This window comes from Geotrypetes seraphini, chromosome 2 (genome assembly GCF_902459505.1).
Source record: "Geotrypetes seraphini chromosome 2, aGeoSer1.1, whole genome shotgun sequence".
NCBI lineage: Eukaryota > Metazoa > Chordata > Amphibia > Gymnophiona > Dermophiidae > Geotrypetes > Geotrypetes seraphini.
In genome coordinates, this window is record NC_047085.1 from 276,480,739 (window position 1) to 276,501,806 (window position 21,068).

Below are 21,068 nucleotides of genomic sequence, written 5' to 3' on the forward strand. Positions count from 1 at the left end.
GGCTGGCATCTATGTATAAGCAGGAAATGTTATTGCTGACTAGAACTTTAAGAATTTACAGATTAAAGTAAGCTTTCTGAATAATTGCAACAATAAAAAAATAAAAACTAACAGGAAGCAAGGATCAAGTTTTAATATGGGGACATGAAAGGATTTGTCAGACAGATATCTGCAATAAAGGATTGGCAAGCACGTTCAAAGAAAGTCATTGTGTTTGATTAAATATTTACCTTGTCTAATCTGCCTTTTACTAAAGGGCCTTGAAGTTCTGGTAATTTTCAAAGATAAGGCTTTAGACAAAATAAAAGAGGCATATTTTTCTTATTAACAAATTACACTTGAGACTTTATTTTCTATATGTAGTCAATGATCTGGCCAATATTCAAAAGTCCTTATCTGGGTAGTAGATGAAGACAACCCTGCTAGGGCCATCCCCAGATTTTCAGTGGCATTATTCCTTTGATTCTATATATCATGCCCAAAACTACGCACTCGTAACTATCTAGTTAACTAACACAATAATTGCAGTTAATTGGTTTTGATTAGATGTTGCAGGCGCATATGGCTGACCACTATTTTATAAGGATCAGCGTACACTACCCACATGCTGAAAAATAAATTGAAATTGTTGGCTGAGGGGTAGAGAGGGACATGTCTGTGTGAAGCACTTAGCATAGTTACATTGCCATGCACTAACTCATTAGTATGATTAGTGCATCTGTTCTTATCACCTACAAAATGGGTGGCCATTAATGCCAAAAATAGAAAATCTGCCATTTTCCAGGTATGGAAAGAAGTGGCCTTAGTATATAGGAAAGACAGGTATAATGGCTCACAGGCAACTTTTTGCCACAGCTTTGGAAAAGGGACCCTTAGGCCTGGATTCTGTATAATACGCCCGGTCTCAGAAGCCGACAGGTCTCCTATACTGAATTGCGCCTAAGCCCACCTAAAAAGAACCCAATTCTCTAACTCAGTGTTCTTCAATCACTGGTCCACGGACCAGTGTCGGTCCACAGAAATTTCCTGCTGGTCCACAGGGCCAGCACGTGCATCAGACTCAAAACAGTGTTCTTCAACTGCCAGTCCACGGTGCGATCGATGCGGCATTATCTTCAAGCCAGCTCCCTCTTCCTAACTGATTCAGTGCACAAAGCCACGGGCAGCGGCTCCTACGGGCATCCTGCGCCTGAACCGGAAGCCTTCTCTCTGACGTTGCAACGTCAGAGGTAAGACTTCCAGATGAGGCACAGGACGCGCAAGGTGCAATTAGTACTATTATGGAGGCGGGGTCTGGGGTGGAGATTGGGTAGAGATGGGCGGGGTCTGGCCTATGACTTAGCCCAATGTTCTTCAACCGCCGGTCTACGGACCGATGTCGGTCCACAGAATAATTATTTTATTTCTGCCGGTCCATAGGTGTAAAAAGGTAGAAAAACACTGCTCTAACTGACATCCATGTTACAGACACTGGTTAGAGAATCAGGTTGCTGCTGAGCCCAATCACTCCTGCCTGGCATCCCCTCCCTTAGATTGCTGGCAGGAGGGGCATTGAGGATTTAAAAAAATTTCATCCTATCTCTTTAGTTCCATTTTTAGGAAAAGTAATTGCGAAAGTAGTGTTGAATCAGTTAAATAACATAGTAACATAGTAGATGACGGCAGATAAAGACCCGAATGGTCCATCCAGTCTGCCCAACCTGATTCAATTTAAATTTTTTTTTTTATTTTTTGTAATTTTTCTTCTTAGCTATTTCTGGGCAAGAATCCAAAACTTTACCCGGTACTGTGCTTGAGTTCCAACTGCCAAAATCTCTGTTAAGACTTACTTCAGCCCATCTACACCCTCCCAGCCATTGAAGCCCTCCCCTGCCCATCCTCCACCAAACGGCCATACACAGACACAGACCGTGCAAGTCTGCCCAGTAACTGGCCTAGTTCAATATTTAATATTATTTTCTGATTCTAAATCTTCTGTGTTCATCCCACGCTTCTTTGAACTCAGTCACAGTTTTACTCTCCACCACCTCTCTCGGGAGCGCATTCCAGGCATCCACTACCCTCTCCGTAAAGTAGAATTTCCTAACATTGCCCTTGAATCTACCAACCCTCAACCTCATATTATGTCCTCTGGTTTTACCATTTTCCTTTCTCTGGAAAAGATTTTGTTCTACGTTAATACCCTTCAAGTATTTGAACGTCTGAATCATTTCCCCCCTGTCTCTCCTTTCCTCTAGGGTATACATATTCATGGCTTCCAGTCTCTCCTCATACGTCTTCTGGCGCAAGCCTCCTATCATTTTCGTTGCCCTCCTCTGGACCGCCTCAAGTCTTCTTACGTCTTTCGCCAGATACGGTCTCCAAAACTGAACACAAGTGGGGCCTCACCAATGACCTATACAGGGGCATCAACACCTTCTTCCTTCTACTGACTACGCCTCTCTTTATACAGCCCAGCATCCTTCTGGCAGCCGCCACTGCCTTGTCACACTGTTTTTTCGCCTTTAGATCTTCGGACACTATCACACCAAGGTCCCTCTCCCCGTCCGTGCATATCAGCTTCTCTCCTCCCAGCATATACGGTTCCTTCCTATTATTAATCCCCAAATGCATTACTCTGCATTTCTTTGCATTGAATTTTAGTTGCCAGGCATTAGACCATTCCTCTAACTTTTGCAGATCCTTTTTCATATTTTCCACTCCCTCTTCGGTGTCTACTCTGTTACAAATCTTGGTATCATCTGCAAAAACGCACACTTTTCCTTCTAACCCTTCAGCAATGTCACTCACATACATATTGAACAGGATTGGCCCCAGCACCGAACCCTGAGGGACTCCACTAGTCACCTTTCCTTCCTTCGAGCGACTTCCATTAACCACCACCCTCTGGCGTCTGTCCGACAGCCAGTTTCTGACCCAGTTCACCACTTTGGGTCCTAATTTCAGCCCTTCAAGTTTGTTCAACAGCCTCCTATGAGGAACTGTATCAAAGGCTTTGCTGAAATCCAAGTAAATTACATCTAGCATATGTCCTCGATCCAGCTCTCTGGTCACCCAATCAAAAAATTCAATCAGGTTCGTTTGGCACGATTTACCTTTTGTAAAGCCATGTTGCCTCGGATCCTGTAACCCATTAGATTCAAGGAAGTACACTATCCTTTCTTTCAGCAACACTTCCATTATTTTTCCAACAACTGAAGTGAGGCTCACCGGCCTGTAGTTTCCTGCTCTATCCCTGTTACCACTTTTATGAATAGGGACCACATCCGCTCTCCTCCAATCCCCAGGAATCACTCCCGTCTCCAGAGATTTGTTGAACAAGTCTTTAATAGGACTCGCCAGAACCTCTCTGAGCTCCCTTAGTATCCTGGGATGGATCCCGTCTGGTCCCATCGCTTTGTCCACCTTCAGTTTTTCAAGTTGCTCATAAACACCCTCCTCCGTGAACGGCGCAGAATCTACCCCATTTTCTCGTGTAACTTTGCCAGACAATCTCGGTCCTTCTCCAGGATTTTCTTCTGTGAACACAGAACAGAAGTATTTGTTTAGCACATTTGCTTTCTCCTCATCACTCTCCACATATTTATTCCCAGCATCTTTTAGCCTAGCAATTCCATTTTTTATCTTCCTCCTTTCACTAATATATCTGAAAAAAATTTTATCTCCCTTTTTTACATTTTTAGCCATTTGTTCTTCCGCCTGTGCCTTCGCCAAACGTATCTCTCTCTTGGCTTCTTTCAGTTTCACCCTGTAGTCCTTTCTGCTCTCCTCTTCTTGGGTTTTTTTATATTTCATGAACGCCAACTCTTTCGCCTTTATTTTCTCAGCCACTAGGTTGGAGAACCATATCGGCTTCCTTTTTCTCTTGTTTTTATTGATTTTCTTCACATAAAGGTCCGTAGCCATTTTTATCGCTCCTTTCAGCTTAGACCACTGTCTTTCCACTTCTCTTATGTCCTCCCATCCTAACAGCTCTCTCTTCAGGTACTTTCCCATTGCATTAAAGTCCGTACGTTTGAAATCTAGGACTTTAAGTATTGTGCGGCCGCTCTCCACTTTAGCCGTTATATCAAACCAAACCGTTTGATGATCGCTACTACCCAGGTGAGCACCCACTCGAACATTAGAGATACTCTCTCCATTTGTGAGGACCAGATCCAATATCGCTTTTTCCCTTGTGGGTTCCGTCACCATTTGTCTGAGCAGAGCCTCTTGAAAGGCATCCACAATCTCCCTACTTCTTTCCGATTCCGCAGACGGAGCATTCCAGTCCGCATCCGGCAGGTTGAAATCTCCCAACAGCAGAACCTCCTCTTTCCTTCCAAACTTTTGGATATCCACTATCAGATCCTTATCAATTTGCTGCGATTGAGTCGGAGGTCTGTAGACTACACCCACGTAGATAGAAGTTCCATCTTCTCTTTTCAGAGCAATCCATATCGCTTCTTCCTCTCCCCAGGTCCCTTGCATTTCAGTCGCTTGGATATTGATCTTTACATAGAGAGCTACTCCTCCACCTTTATGACCATCTCTGTCCTTCCTAAAAAGATTATATCCCGGTATGTTTGCATCCCATCCATGTGATTCACTGAACCATGTCTCTGTGATAGCAACAATATCTAGATCTGCCTCTAATATCAGGGCTTGCAGATCATGAACTTTGTTGCTTAGACTGCGAGCATTTGTGGTCATCGTTTCCAGCTATTTTTCAGCGATAATCTCCTTTTTCGTATGGATTTTTGTGTCGTTTCACTTTCCGTTGCAATACTAAGAAATGAGTTGCTGATATTGCTTATGTTGCAGCCTTTACTACTATCACATCTTTTCTTTTGCCGGGGGTGGTCTCTATAATTGTCCTTCGTACATACACCACCCCCACCTTCTAGTTTAAATGCCTAGAAAAATGATTATATACTACAAAAAAATTGCCTTGATGAGTTCCAATTTGGATTCCGACATGCACATAGTGATCTCAGTGTTGGAGACTTTGAGGGAAGGGATAGATAAACGTAACAAATATCTTATGGTATCCTTGGATGTCTCTGGTGCATTTGACACTGTAAATTTGGAAATGTTATTAGTGAAATTGAAACTAGGATTAGTAGGAGATGTGTTAAAATGGTTCACATCTTATCTAAATGAAAGAGCTTTAAGGGTGAGAAGTAAGGGTGTGGTGTCAAGAATAGTGGAAGTTAAAAAAGAAGTCCCACAAGGGTCAGCCTTATTGGCAATGCTGTTTAACATCTATATGGCCTCATTGGGAAAGAAGTTTAAAGAGATGGGTATGCAATGCAGAATATATGCTGATGATATTCTGTTCTTCCTGATAAAAGACATCCTTAATCTTGCAAAAGTATATGGAAATGATTGGAAGTTGGATTAGTGAACATGATTTGAAATTAAATGTTAACAAAACGGAGGTAATGGTGGTGAAAGGCCAAAGAGATAATTTTGAGTTGGAAAATGGGTTCATAGACAAAATCGTGCGAGACAACGGCGCGCTGACAACTGAGCGCAGACAACTGAGCGCAAGGTTGACGGCGCGCTGAAGAAAAGCACTATTTTAAAGGGTTCTGACGGGGGGTGTTGGTGGGGAACCCCCCCTATTTTACTTAACAGACATCGCGCTGGCGTTGTGGGGGGTTTGGGGGGTTGTAACCCCCCTCATTATATTTGAAACTGAACTTTTTGTCTGTTTTTTAGGGAAAAAGTTCAGTTTTAAGTATAATGTGGAGGGTTACAACCCCCCAAACCCCCCACAACGCCAGCGCAATGTCTGTTAAGTAAAATAGGGGGGTTCCCCACCAACACCCCCCGTCGGAGCCCTTTAAAATAGTGCTTTTCTTCGGCGCACCATCAACCTTGTGCTCAGTTGTCTGCGCTCAGTTGTTGGCGCACCGTTGTCTCACGCAATTTAGTCCCGTCACTGGAAAATGTGGTTGTTATGGGGGAAAAACTACCAGTAAAAAAGGAGATGACTGTTCTGGGAGTGTGCTTAGATAGTTGTTTGACAATGGAAAACCAAATATTAAAAATAATCAGTTTGGGATACATGCAACGTCAAATGCTTTATAGATTGAAGCCAATATTACAAGCATTATGATGTCCATACTGTGATTCAGACATTGATCCTGAGTAGGGTGGATTATTGTTATTCACTATACTTAGGAGTTGTGAAAGGGAAGTTGAGGGCTTTGCAAATGCTTATCAACTCCGCTGCAAGATTAATCACAGGGGTTTCAAGGAGTACAACACTGGTTACCTATGCAACAAAGAGTGCAGTTTAAGATTGTTGCAATTATACATCAGACATTATATCATGCTTCCCCAAAGATCTTATAAGAATTTTTCGAGATCTATAAACCGAGAAGAGAGCTTAGAGATATGAATGGGATGAAATTAAGTTTGGAGGGCAGAATGTCGACTATGCATGCTAAGATCAGAGCATGAATGATATCTGTGGCTGGCGTAGAACTATGGAATGCCTTGCCTGGTATCCTGCAGTTTTGTATGGGGAGGAGGGGAAGGGTTTTTTGATTTGAATATTAAATAAGGTATATAGGAATGGGGTTTATGGTAGGTTTTCTTGAATTTAAAGAATGTTATTGATTAGGGGAGAGGGGGATAAATTCTGATATCAATTTTAACAGAATATTAAGTGTTGTATTTGAATGATGTTGTTTAAACATGTCTATGTTATATGTGACAATCGTAGGGAAACAAGATTTATGTATGTAATATGTATGCGGTATATAAATTTTTAAATGAATAAATATATTAAATACCACTGAGGGAAGGACCCATGAAGGCAAAAGTGCCTAAGACCCACAAAAGTCATAATGTAGCCCTGTCTTTCACCACTATAAAATTTAGAGAGAGTCTTTCTTATGGTTGTATCTTTTTTTCATGACGCTCTCCAAATTTTCTGTTTTTACAGATTTTCTCTGGTGCAGAGTTCCAGTCCTTCCAGTTCTTTCCTGAACTTTAAAATCCTTCTACAAAGTCTTTGGCCTTCTTCTAGGCTTAAATAGTTTTATAGCTCAGATATTAATCAATAAACCATAATAAATAGTTTGCAGCATAGTATAAATACAGCACAAATTTTCCATTGTGCTGTTGCTTCAGTGCCAGAAATGTTGATAACAAGATGCCATTTAAAAGTTACTGGATTTCTTTTTTCATTTCTGTAGCACAGCAAAGAATTCAATGAATAGTACTGTATGTGTGCTGTTTCCAAGGAAACTGGTCCTGAGCACAGTAGGTGATAAGTCCCCTATGTTCTTGTTTTTTCTCACACCTTTTGATAACAGACAAAAGTGATTTTTTTTTTTTTTTTTTTTTTTTAAGATAAGGTCTATAGTTTGATATCATGAATGTCTTAAATTCCATAGTCCTTGCAATGCCTAAAAAAAAAAAGAAGTGGATTCTTTGGAAGTGATACCAAGAGGCAGGCAGTTATAGACAGTTCTGTCAGAGTCCACTTAGCAGTTTTTAAACTATAATTATATGTATGCTGGAAGAATTCAAAATTGAGGCAACTACTTAAAAAATCCATTAGTAAATCTCTCCCTATAGGACATAAATATTATAGGTCAAACCCTCTTTCTTTTTCTCACATGAAAATATACATCTATTATTTAAGTAATCAGGCGAGCTGCTGTGCAGTGAAAGTGCCTACAAATGGTATGTATGCAAATTGCTTTGGTTGTCTCAAGGAAAGGCTGTATACCAAATCCTTGACCCTTTACCCTTTAGGATGTTATGCTATTCATGAGAAATTTTGCTTACCATTCCATGAGTTAAAGTGACTTGTTTATACTGTGTTTTGGACAAACCTTCTGTTGTAAAAGGACTAAGTTATGGAACCAGATGCCTGCAGAGATCCATGATATAACTGATCTTTAATGTTTTAGGCAAAATATATTATGGAAAGCAGCAGGTGCAAAGCAAGAAAAGTGGCAACACAAAGCACAATAATACTTCCAAGAAGAGGCATGCTTTTATTTTGAGAATAAATCCCAGGGAAATGCTACAAGTAATGTGTGTTCATTTTCATATAAAAAGTAAAGCATAATAGATTAGGACATGTTTGGTTTGTATATATGTTTTCATTGCATTTGTTTTCAGCAGCAAACCGCACCCGGGGGGGGGGGGGGGGGTGAAGGCAGGCACAATGGAATCACTTTAGGAAGAGAATATAGAAATATAGAAACATGAACCACTTCACCAATCAGGTTGAAACTTTTTGACATATAGCCAAATAACTCTATTCCTGCTTCACTTCTTACAGATCCCATAGCTGATGACATCATTAGTACCTGATTGAAAAGTACAAGCAAACAAAGCAGTCACCATTTTCTGTCTTGCACAGGTGCAAAGGAATATCCCAAACAGAGCAGGGCATGAATACAGAGGGTATTCTTCTCTATCACCTAAATATTTCTAAGTCTGGCTGTTTGAATGGCTGGCTGCCTGTCACTTGACACAAAATGAGCATTGAGAGGTACTGCACAGCTGAATGAAGGTGTGAATAAAACTGCACTCCAAGCTGAGTAAAGAGGCACAGGGGTGAGCAAAGAGCAATAGCATAGTGGGGGTGAGCAGTGCCCCTCTCCCAGCCTCATCCCTGCCCCAACCCCTTCTGTGCACCCGTGCCCCTTCCCTATACCTTTTTATTTTTGGCATAAGCAGCCACGATCTTGATGTTCACATCAGCTTCGGCGTTCTCTCTGATGTCACTTCCTACTCGCACTGAAGTTAAAAAGGTATGAGGGAGGGGAAGGGAAGGGGTGTGAGGCAGGGGGGAGGAGGAGTAGGAAGGGGGACAGAGATCAGGAGGGGTGCCAGCACCCCAAGGAAGACTGCGCCTAGGGTAGACCACCCCCTCTCGCACCCTCCTTACTATGCCACTGGCAAAGAGTGCAGGTGTCCCCTAAGTCTATAAACAGAGAGGGTGGTGGATCCCTGGAATGCTCTCCCGAGGAAGATGGTAAAAAGAAAATGGTGATGGAATTCAAAAAAAGCATGGGATGCCAGTTAAATTCGGAGGCCAGATAGAACTGCCTACAAAGTTTGTCTATATTTGGCCGGTAAGACTTAGCCGGATATCCACTGAATAATGGCATAACTGGCTATGCCTTGGCCAGCCAAAAATAGACCAGAAATTCCCTGGCATTGAATTTCCATATCACTGTTGACCATGGGAGACCGCCAGCAATCTTCAATGATCTGAATATCAGGGGATAATACTGACTTGTGTCCTCCCATCCATCCCCACCCCTATTGGCAACAATGCAGTTGGAGGACTACCACTCAGCTTAGAGGGAACAGTGGATGTATGACTTGGGGTCAGGTGCCATCATTTTTCAAGAAGATGGTATAGAGGCAAAAGTAAGTGGGCACCACCCCTGCCTCCCAACTTAGAGGTGATCAGGAAGGGACGTGGGAGTCCATATGACCCACTGGGAAAGCCCACATATACCACCAGGATCATTTGTGGTGTTGGGTGGTCCGGGGGCCTCTTTTCAGGCCCTAAATGGGTGGATTCACCCTTGCTATGATTATACTGAATTGGTTCATTCTAAACGATATACAGTATTATAAAAGCACTAGAAATTATGAGGATCAATATTTAGCAGTGTACGCAGTTTGTTGTCCATGAGAAAGACAGCTCTCATCTCCACCAGGAAGTTATTCCATGTACCCATCACCTTTTCTATAAAGTATTTTTTAGATTACTTCTGAGCAGTGGCACCAAAGTGAGGGGGGGGGGGTGGTCCGCTCCAGGTGCAAGCCATGAGGGGGATGCTCCCGGCCTTGGAGTCATGGCCTGGGAACTTCCCTTCTCATGGCTTGACCCCAAGGCTTTCACTTACCCGACTACAGCAGAAAGCAACCTGCAGAAAGGACCGTGGGTACTTTAGCGATCCTTGCAGGTTGCCATAGTTGTTCCTCCCCCTCCTGGAAGGCCTGTGTGTTCCCCTCTGGCCTCCTGCGCCTCCCTTTACCCGACTGCAGCAGAAAGCAACCTGCAGAAAAGATCGCGGGTATTTTAGTGATCCTTGCAGGTTGCCATAGGCCTCCGGAGTTGTCGTCCCTCTGCCGCGGTCCCGCCCCTCCTCTGACGACAACTCCGGAGGCCTATGGCAACCTGCAAGGATCGCTAAAGTACCCGCGATCTTTTCTGCAGGTTGCTTTCTGCTGCAGTCGGGTAAAGGGAGGCGTGGGAGGCCAGAGAGGAACACACAGGCCTTCCAGGAGGGGGAGGGACAGTCCTTCAGAATGAAGGGGGGAGGTACAGTACTTCGGGTGCAGGCTTTCAGGGGGTGCAGGCCTTCAGGGGTTCAGGGGGGACAGGCCTTCAGGGGGGATAGACCCTCGGGGGGAGGTACAGTCCTTTGAGGGGGGTTGGACAGGCCTTCAGGGATGGGGTGTAGGCCTTTAGAGGGGACATACCTTTTGGGGGGAGGTACAGGCCTTCTGAGGGGGCAGGCCTTCAGGGGTGGGGTATAGACCTTCAGGGTGGATGGAGGCCTTCAGGGGGACAGACCTTTGGGGGGGAGGTCCAGTCTTTCGGGGTGAGGTGAAGGCCTTCAGGGGTGGGGTACAGGCCTTCAGGGCGGGTGCAGGCCTTCAGGGGGGACAGATCTTCAGGGGAGAGATTCAGCCTTCAGAGGGACAGGCCTTCAGTGGGGGACAGACCTCCAGGGGAGGGGGTCCTGGTGTAGAAGTACACGGAGGGAGGGAAGGGGGGGGTTCAAAGATATGTGCATATGCCAGAATTTAGGGGGAAGAAATAATGGGTCTAAAAACAGAGGAGTGGGAAAAAGATGGTGGATAATGGGATTTAGGGAGGGAAGGAACAGAAAGGGAGAGAAGTTGGACACAAGGGATGGTGTGGAGGGGGGATAGAGATACTTGGTAGCAGGATAGTTGGGAAGAGAAACAGAGAGATGGTGGACCCTGGGGTGGTGGGGAAGGAGGGAGAGATGCTGGATGAAAGGGTAGTTGAGAAAAGGTGAATCTGTGGATGGAAACGAAAAAAAGGAAAGATGCCAGACCTCCGGGGGAGGGAAGGGAAACAGAATTGGAGGACAGAGATGGCAGATGGATGGTTAGCACAGAGAAAGAAGAAAGGAGACCCTGGCAAGCAAAACAACCAGAGCCTGGAACCAACAAGATTTAAATATTTACCAGACACCAAAAGGTAGAAAAATAATTTTATTTTCTGTTTTGTGATTACAATATGTCAGATTTGAAATGTGTATCCTGCCAGAGCTGGTGTTAGACTGCAAACGTAAGCTAGGATTTAACAGAGAGAGGAAAAGTCCTTTTTGTTTCTTTATTTTGTTTACACCACAGCACCAGTGGGATTAGGAGAAGCCAAAGGGGGTGAAAAAGCTATCAAATAAATCCACCAGGATGTTTAAAAAAAACACCCAACTGGGCAGGAAAATCAAATCGAAAAACTAATTCAATAGGCTGAATTGAATTGAAATTTTTTTTCCTGAATCAGGCAGCACTAGTTTGTGCTACTGTCTTAGACTTTAGGACCTGGGAATGGGGAGAGATGACATCCTCAGTACTTTATAATGCAAGTGAAACGAGAATTTGGTCAGACTTTTGAAGGGTCTGCAGAAGAAAAATATTGTATAGGCCGGGGACATGAAATGGGAACTTTTCTTCCTTCTATTTTTGTGAATGGCAAGGCTGAGGATGTCAGAGAGTTCAGTTAAAATATGTGCTTTATAAGAAAATATAATAATGTGTTTTATAAAGTTTATAAACATTGCTGGCCTACTCAGTGAGGTGTTCCTAGTTGTGGTGGTAGTGGCAGCGTGTCAATGTGTTGAGAGGAAGAGGTGTTCTGGGAAATTCTACTGAGCAAACTCTGGGCCCATTTCCACCCCCCAGTTAGTCCTTTCCACTCCACTTGGTCACACACTGAGTGGGTCTTTGGGTGTTGTGCCTGGAAAGTATTTTTGGGATCTCTTCCAGTGGTTTGTCAGTATCTCCTTGTGGTCCAAGGAAGGAAACTTTGTTAACCTTAGCATTGACCTGCAGAATATGTTTGTAACAGCGCTGCTTGTGTGGCATTAGGCTATGTAGTGATCAAAAGAAAAAACAGACCTTTGTACATTTTTGCACTATATGGTGGGTGTATGAGGAAATTCACATTTCCTGCACAGCTAAGTCTGTGTGAAGTTACCTTGTTCTGTATTTGACATCTAGCAAGGTCTCTGTTTGGAAGGAAAGATCTAAGCTTAAAAATGAAGTGGCCAGAAGTTATGGTAAAAGTAGATAGCATAGCTGGTTTTAAGAAAGATTTGGACAAATTCATGGAGGAAAAGTCTGTTATTAAGACATGGGGGAAGCATCTGGTTGCCCTGGATCGGTAGCATGGCATGTTGCTACTCTTTGGGTTTTGACCAGGTACTAGTGACTTGGATTGGCTACCATGAGAATGGGCTACTGGGCATGATGGACCATTGGTCTGACCCAGTTAGGCTATTCTTATGTTATGTTCTCATCTGTAGGGGCCTTTGTTTTCACTTCTTATTTTAATGTATTTTTTTTCTGGGAACTTATCAGTGTTTTTTATAATGGGAACAAAAATGGAAGAGAATTAATATGTGTGGAATGGGGGGGGGGTAACTAATTTCTTCAGCTAAATAAGTTTACTTTGGTGTTCGGAAGCCAGGCCATTAAAAATGGATATACTAACAGTATAGGATCCCTAGAATAGAGGTTCCCAAACTTTTTAATGTCTTCTTTTTTTTTTTTAACCTATCTTCCTCTTTCTTTCACCCCTCCCAGTATCCACTTTCCTCACATGTTCTTAAGATAAGCCAAGTTTCTTGGGCAGTCTGCATCACAAGTAGCTGGCAAATACCAAAGAGTAGATCATATTTTTCACAGTTGATCTGAAACAATGTGATGGCTTTTACTGGTCTTTTCATTCAGCCATCTCCGTTCTGTTCTCCATACTCTCTCTCTTTTTTGTTCTCCTCTGCTTGGGCTATTGGTCCCAATCCTAACTCTTTAAACTCTTACCCCACTGGTTCAAATTGCCACTTTCCAATCTTATTCCTATTCCTCCTCTCTTTCTCATGTTTCTCAAGCCTTTTGTTTCCAACAAGTTTGCCTACATTCATCTTTCTCTCTCATACTTAGCAACTCCCAGAACAATGAACTACTCCTACTAAAAAGACAATGCAGACAACTAGAAAGAAAATGGAGGAAAAACAGTCAAGATTCCACAACCATGATAAAACAACTACAAACAATATAAAACAAAGCCCTAAGACTGGTCTACTCACTGAAGAAATTTGACCACATCACTGAGGCATACCACGACTCACATTGGTTCCCAATACAAGCGAGAATACACTTCAAATTTTCCTGCCTATTATTTAAAGCAATAGACGGAGACAGCCCAGCCTATTGGAACAATCGACTAGTTCAAACCACCTCAACCAGACATAGGAGAACCCACACACCATTCACACACCCTCCTACCAAAAATGTCAAAAGAAAAAAATTGTACGACAACCTCCTAGCGACTTGAGCTGCAACACTCGACTCCCAACTCTACAACCTAATGACCTCGACCACAGACTACAAAACCTTCAAAAAAGAAATAAAAACCCTTCTATTCAAAAAACACATAAAACCGAACTAACTCAATCAGAAATGTTCCAAGCATCACTTGCAACTACTCCATATGTACTTCTAATGTCATGACAATTCAGACTTAATTTATGTTATGTTATGTTTGGAATAATGGTTACATATATGAGGTTCAATAAAAGAATATTTTCACTCCCTGTTTCTATTCTGACCATTTATTCCGTTTCATGGTTATTGCAAAAAAAAATTTACATGGGGGTTGGGGGGGTGTCAAAAAATGATGGGCCCTGGGGCCACTGCTTCTGAGTACATCCCCTTTTAATATCATCTTATACCCTCTCATTCTAGAGTTTCCTTTCGGTTGAAAGAGACCTGCTACCTATGCATTTATGCCAGAGATATTTAAAATATCTCAATCATATCTCCTCCCTCTCATCTTTCATCCAAAGTATACTGTACATATGAAAGTCTATCAGTCTGTCTCTATACGATAAATTTGTTGTAATTAATTCTGCCCTCTTCATCTACGAAGTTGGCTAACTTGTTGTAAATTTCCCTTTTCATCTGCCAATTTTTGGCTACAGTTGTTGTTAATCCGATAAATTTGTTGTAAATCTACAAGTCCATGTGGATCCTAATCTAATTTAATGTAAACCGCCTAGAACTCGCTGGGTATGGCGGTATATAAGAATAAAATTATTATTATTATTATTATTATTATTATACGCTTTATGATGAAGACCACTGACCATTTAAATAGCTACCCGGGGAACTGATACCTACGATGGGATCAACTGGAGGTGACTTTGCTTGTTGCACCGTGTCTCTCGCAGCAGCAGCAGTGCTTTTTTTGGTGGCCCATCGGGCAGGCACTGGAAGAGAAGGACCCCTGACGTCATTGGGTCCGTCTCCACTAACATCCTTAAATTGAAGCCGCTGCCGCGGTTCACTGGGAGCTGATACCTATGACGGGATCAACTGGAGGTGACTTTGCTTGTTGCCACGTGTCTCTTGCAGCAGTGGCAGTGCTTTTTTGGTGGCCATTGGGCAGACACTGAAGAGATGGACCCCTGACGTCATTGGGTCCGTCTCCACTAACATCTTTAAATTGAAGCCGCTGCCACGGTTCACTGGGAGCTGATACCTACGACGGGATCAACTGGAGGTGACTTTGCTTGTTGCCGCGTGTCTCTCGCAGCAGCGGCAGTGCTTTTTTTGGTGGCCCATTGGGCAGGCACTGGAAGAGACGGACCCCTGACGTCATTGGGTCCGTCTCCATTAACATCCTTAAATTGAAGCCACTGCCACGGTTGCGGTTGCAGGGCATGGCCGAAGGGGTGTACCCAAAGAGGCACGTTTCGCCCCTTGGGAGCCCCTTGGAGCAACGAGAAGCTGAGGAGCAGGAATTTAAGGTTGTATTATTTTTATACTTCTTAAATTGTCAGGACATGGGGAAAAGGAAAATTAAACCTAAGAGTTCAACACCAGCTATATCTGGTCCTATGGACAGGCATTTGACATTATCAACTGATAATCCTCCACAAATACCACTTGATATGAACTCTCCTATATCGGGAGCTTCAATGAGTCCCCTCGAAAGGACTCCTCCCCTTCATCCAGTATCAAGTGATAGTAGGAATATAAAACCTACTGTTTCCACTGAATATGTGGTGTCCTCCACTCAGACAAATAAATTAGCTTTTACTGGAATACCTAAATCACTTGAATTTTCAGGAGTAGTGGAGGATCAACCACCAACAGTGGAAACACAAGACATTACCCTTAAAGACTTGTGGTTAGGTATTTCTAGAGTAGAAGGGTTTCTCAAAGTAATAGTGAAACAAACAGTGGATTTTTCACAGTCTGTGTTTCATAAGTTTGAAAATGTGGATTCCAATTTAGGTTGCTTTGATAAACGATTAAATGTGGTAGAAACTCAATGTAATACACTTCAAGCTGTGTCAGTATCAGCTGTTAAGGATTCTACGGTGACACATTCTAAAATGGAATTAAAGGAAAATATGTATAGAGCGGGGAATCTCCGCTAGTTAACTTTCCAGTAACTCTTTTATTATCTTCTGAAATTTTATTAAGGAAATTTTTTAAAGAAATACTGGGGTTGCCTAATAAGGAAAATTTGCCAATAAATAATTATTATTATGCTCCTCAAAGAAAAATAGAACCCGCCCAGGAGGTGGACCATCTGGTTATAAATGAAATAAATTTGACAGAGTTTTTGGAAGATAGTCAGGATGTGATCCAGAGCAGGTCCATTCTGGTAATAACATGTATTAGTGAGATAGACAAAATGTTAATAATGAAACTTTACTTTAAAAATAGGTTGACAAAATTTTGGAGACTTGGTTAGAATTTTTCCAGATGTCTCTAGAGCTACGCAATTAAAAAGGAAAGAATTTCTGAAATTAAAAGGTAGAGTCTTAGCTCTAGAGGCATCTTTATACCTAAAATTTCCATGCAAATATCTTCAAGACATTGAATATTTTGGGGGGGGGATCCCATTCAATTGCAACAATTTTTAATAGCTCGAGAACAGAAATGAGTTAGTAATAAAGAGCTTTTAGTTCCACTACTGAGGATGAAGGAATTCTGTATGAATAACTAAGTATTGCTAAAATTTGTGTAATAACCTTTTTTTCTTGGTATCATTTGATATTGTAATTATTAAACTTATTAAAAAAAAAAATAGCTACCCTTTGGACATCCATCTTGTTTATATATTTTTGAAAATTTTATCTTCAAAATTGTACACAGTACTCTAAATGGGGCCTCACCAGAGATTTATAGAGACACTATCACTTTCTTTTTCCTTCTGGCTATTCTTTGTATGCACCTAAGCATCATTTGGCTTTGCCTTCACCCTTTCTACCTTTTTGGCCACCTTAAGATTGTCAGAAACAATCCCTAAAACACTCTACTATTCACCTTTTTTTCCTTGGAGGGCCCCAATGTTATAAACTTTTCTTGCCTGTAATGATCAATGCTAAACCAGGTCTAACCAATTTAGCATCAAAATTTTAGTTTCTGATGCACATAATGGATCTGTGTGGTTTTTTCCATGCTTTGCAGCATCCTCTGATAATACTATGCTAATGAAGTCCTTAATATTAAAATGAGCACTCTGGTCAATGCCCAGACTTTGTCTGGTGTTGCATGAAATGAAGTGCTGACCTTTAACACTCCAAAATTACCGGCCTGGAGGTACCGGTAATGTGTTAAAAGCACGTCTCAAATGCTTGTGTTAAAGGTGCATGTCATGCGTGTGCCTCAAAAGTGTACACCGGCAGGTCTGGGCTGCCAATTGCATGAGAGATGAAGATACATTTATCATACTTGATAAGGGGGGTGCCATATATGCATGTGTTAAAAGTACATCATATGCGCGTCTTAAAAGTTTGTCTCATACATGTTCATTAAAAGTATATGCCGGCAGGTCTGGGACTGCGGATTGCACGAGAAGTGGAAGTAAAAAATATATATATATAAGGCACCATAAATGTCCCACAGAAGCAGTGTAGAAAAAAGCATTTTCTTATGATGTGCACGCTTGATGCACTACAATAAGGTATGCCTGTGACTGACACTCATGCATGCATTTCCTGATGCATATGACCATTTTCAAAACTGCAAGACGTCTAGCTTGTTTTTTGGAAAATAGCCATTTTTCAGATGTACATCTATCTTGTTGAATCATTAAGGAAAATGATTCACACACATCCAAAAGAAAAATGCACAAAACAAGCCATTGGGGTCAGCATTTGTAGAGCAGAGAGTGGGGCTCTTCAGGGGACACTGCAGTGAACTACTGTACACATAAAAGTTCTCAGATACACACCTCACCATAACCCCTGTATCCTACAATTTTTATTATGTAAAGCCGCTTTGATTACAGAAAATGCGGGATAACAAATTTTAATAAACTTGATACTACTATTAATTATTTCTATAGCACTACCAGACGTATGCAGTGCTGTACAGAGTCACGAAGAAGACAGTCCCTGCTCGAAGGAGCTTACAATCTAAACAAACAAATACCTAATGGACCCAACAGTACACAATGCCGATAACCTTTATGCCTGCAGCTGTCACCTATATGATGGTTTGTGGTGGAGTTTAGAGGACTCACATCTTATACCACAAGTGTACAAATTCGAGTGGGATATGGGTCTCAGTCCGCCTTCATCTCTCCACTTGTCATCTGGTCAGTTTGGACACCTTTTTGTCCCTTATTCATTGCTAAAACAGGTCTAGCCCCAAAAGGCCAAACTGTGTCCTGGATATATTCTAAAATGTTTGATTATGGTAGAATAATGTCCAAGTCATAAGCCTGCCCTAGTCCCAACCATATCATTTCTCTAACATGGCCCCTTAAGATTTAGATGAAATGCGGATGAACAGCATGGATATACATCTAGAAAATAGGTTTCAAACATAGTGAATTGGAAGAGTTTGGCAAAAAAAATGTCCATCTACCCCTTTAGGCCATTTTGCAGATTTTTTTTTAATGAGCCCCTAGTGTGTTTTTGATCTAGTTTTCTGATAAATAGCTTCCATTCTAAAATTGTGATTTATACACAGATGCATTTTCTACATGCAATTGGCACCATCTCCACTTAGATATTGTGCATTGGACTTCTAAAGTAACAGGCTTAAAATATAATTCCTACTTGGTCTCCCAATCTGGGTGGTGTGATATAAAATTATTCTCAGAGAAACCAGAGGTTTTTGTGATATCATCAGAGCACTTTTGCACACAGAAGATTTTTTGGATTAATTTTGTAGTGATTTGGTACTGGAAAGTTGGATATCTGCATTCACAGTAACTCAATAGCTCAACAAGACTATTTGGATACTAAAAAATAAGTACCATATTCCATCACAGTATCTTAAAAGATACTGTAATTTGACTGTATATGAGAATCACCTGTTTCATTTTATTAGGTGATTACACTTTACTGAGCACATTTCTTTCAATATATGTTTGCAAATATTATTATCATCACGTTTCATTTATTTTTTTGATAAAGAATTTGATATTAGAAGCTGTCTTTCAGTAGGTCTATATTTACGGGGAGATGCTGAAATGTTCTCAGCCCAATCAAGAAGAGAATGATGTGGATATGGTTCAATCAATGATCTGAAACAATGCTAAAACATAGAATTAAATTGGCATTTAATGAAATAAGATAACACTCTTTTCAGCCACAATGGCAAAGTAACACTCAGAATTTAGGAAGTTGGTTGGTTGAACTGAGAACTTTTCAGCACCCACTCGTAGTAGTTGGACAGTGTCAATAAAATATTTTTTCCTGACATTTGACATATTTTGTGATGAAATTACCCTCCACATAGTTAAAAGAAGCATAAAGATACACCCATGTGGTTGCTTTGTGTAATATTGTAGTAAGTATGTAATCGGGAAAAAATGCAATTATAAATAATTGAAGGCTATCCTGGATATATTTCTTCCAGCATGCATACTTACATTTTGTTATAATGTACTAGCTATTCAATTTACTTGTAATTTGTCAGCAACATATTTTGCTTATTTCTGCAGTAATTGTTACTCTGTGGAGTTACAGTAACTTCTTTTTTTTTAATTCTTTATTCGTTTTTACAACTTACAAGTGTAAACAGAAATAACATTTAAACTTACAAACTTACATTCATCACTTGAATTTCTATTACAATCATCTTAAATTAATGAACTCTATCCCCCCTCCTCCCCTTACCATATCATATGTAATCATGTATAACTTATAATATATTCTTTTCTACTAATCCAAGCACATAATGTAAAATCAGAACCCCCCACCCCCACCCTCTCAGTTACACTTATGTAAATAAGGGAAAAGTGTTATTTACTCATTACAATAATCTGTTAATGGTCCCCAAACATCTTTGAATTTATTAAAATGTCCTTTCTGTATGGCTAATATTCTTTCCATCTTATATATATGACATAAAGAATTCCACCAAAAATTAAAGTTTAATCTACTCCAATTCTTCCAATTAAAAGTAATTTGTTGAATGGCGACTCCAGTCATAATTAGCAAGAGCTTATTATTTTTTGAGGATATTTGACTCTTTGCCCTCATTGACATGTCAAATAAAATAGTATCATATGATAGGGCCACCAGATTTTCCAATAAATTATTTATTTGGCCCCATATTGATTTCCAAAAATCCAAAATAAAAGGACAATAGAATAATAGATGATCTAAAGTCCCAGCTTCGAGATTGCAGTGCTAACATCTATCAGACTTAGAGCTATCTAATTTATGTAAACGAACAGGGGTCCAAAATGCTCTGTGTAATAGAAAAAACCAAGTTTGTCTCATAGATGCAGACATTGCACATCTCATCCTCCAAGACTAAATTTGTGGCCATTGAGACGCCGTAATTTGATGCTTGATCTCAGTGCTCCAAATGTCCCGAAGACCAGTTTTTGGTTTTTTATTTATAAATCCAGATATTAATTTGTACCACTGTGTGGCCTGGTGTCCCAGGAAGTCCACCTGAAAGCATAAGAATTCTAAACTATATTGATTAGTGAGATTTTTCCATTCAGGGAACCCCGTCTAATCTAATCTTATCTAATCCTTAGGTTTGTATACCGCATCATCTCCACGTTTGTAGAGCTCGACGCAGTTTACAGTCTGAATAACCTGCTTCAGTTGCAACCATCTATAACTTTGTAAATTATTAAGACCATATTTATGTTGCAACTGTGAAAACTCAAGCAGTTTACCATTAGAAATAACATCTTCTTGAGGCATCTTTTTACTTAAAATTTCCATGTAAATGTCTTGTTAAGATACAAGACATTGAATATGTATTTTGGGATCCCATTCAATTGCAACAATTTTTGTTAGCTCGAGAACAGAAGTGAGTTTTCTTTTTCTTTTCTTTGCCTTTAAGATTCATCACTGAGAAAATGGTAGGATGTCAAAGTTCCATATTGTAGGGAATGATTAGGATTCACATGAATTCAACCCATTTCTTTGTTTTCCTTTAAATATGTAGTAGAAAAGCAGCATGTCTCCCCAATATTGTGGGCTTGAAAAGGATTGTTGTGTTATATATGTATTTAAAAATTTGTATGAGAATACCTTTTTCTTTGATATCATCTGATATTGTTAAGTATTAAATTCATAATAAAAAAAAAGAAATAACATCTTCTAATACACGTATTCCTGCAATCATCCAATGCTTCCAGATGACTTTATATCCGCCAATTTGAATCTTGGAATTCAGCCATATAGTTTGATTTGTTGATGTATTAATTGGAATAGGTGTTAGATTGCTCACATATCTTATTGTTTTCCATGTGTCTACAAGTAATCTATTTTCTTTATATACTCAACTTTATATACAGTAACTTCTTGAAAATATCTCTATTTCAAACTCTAGCAATTATC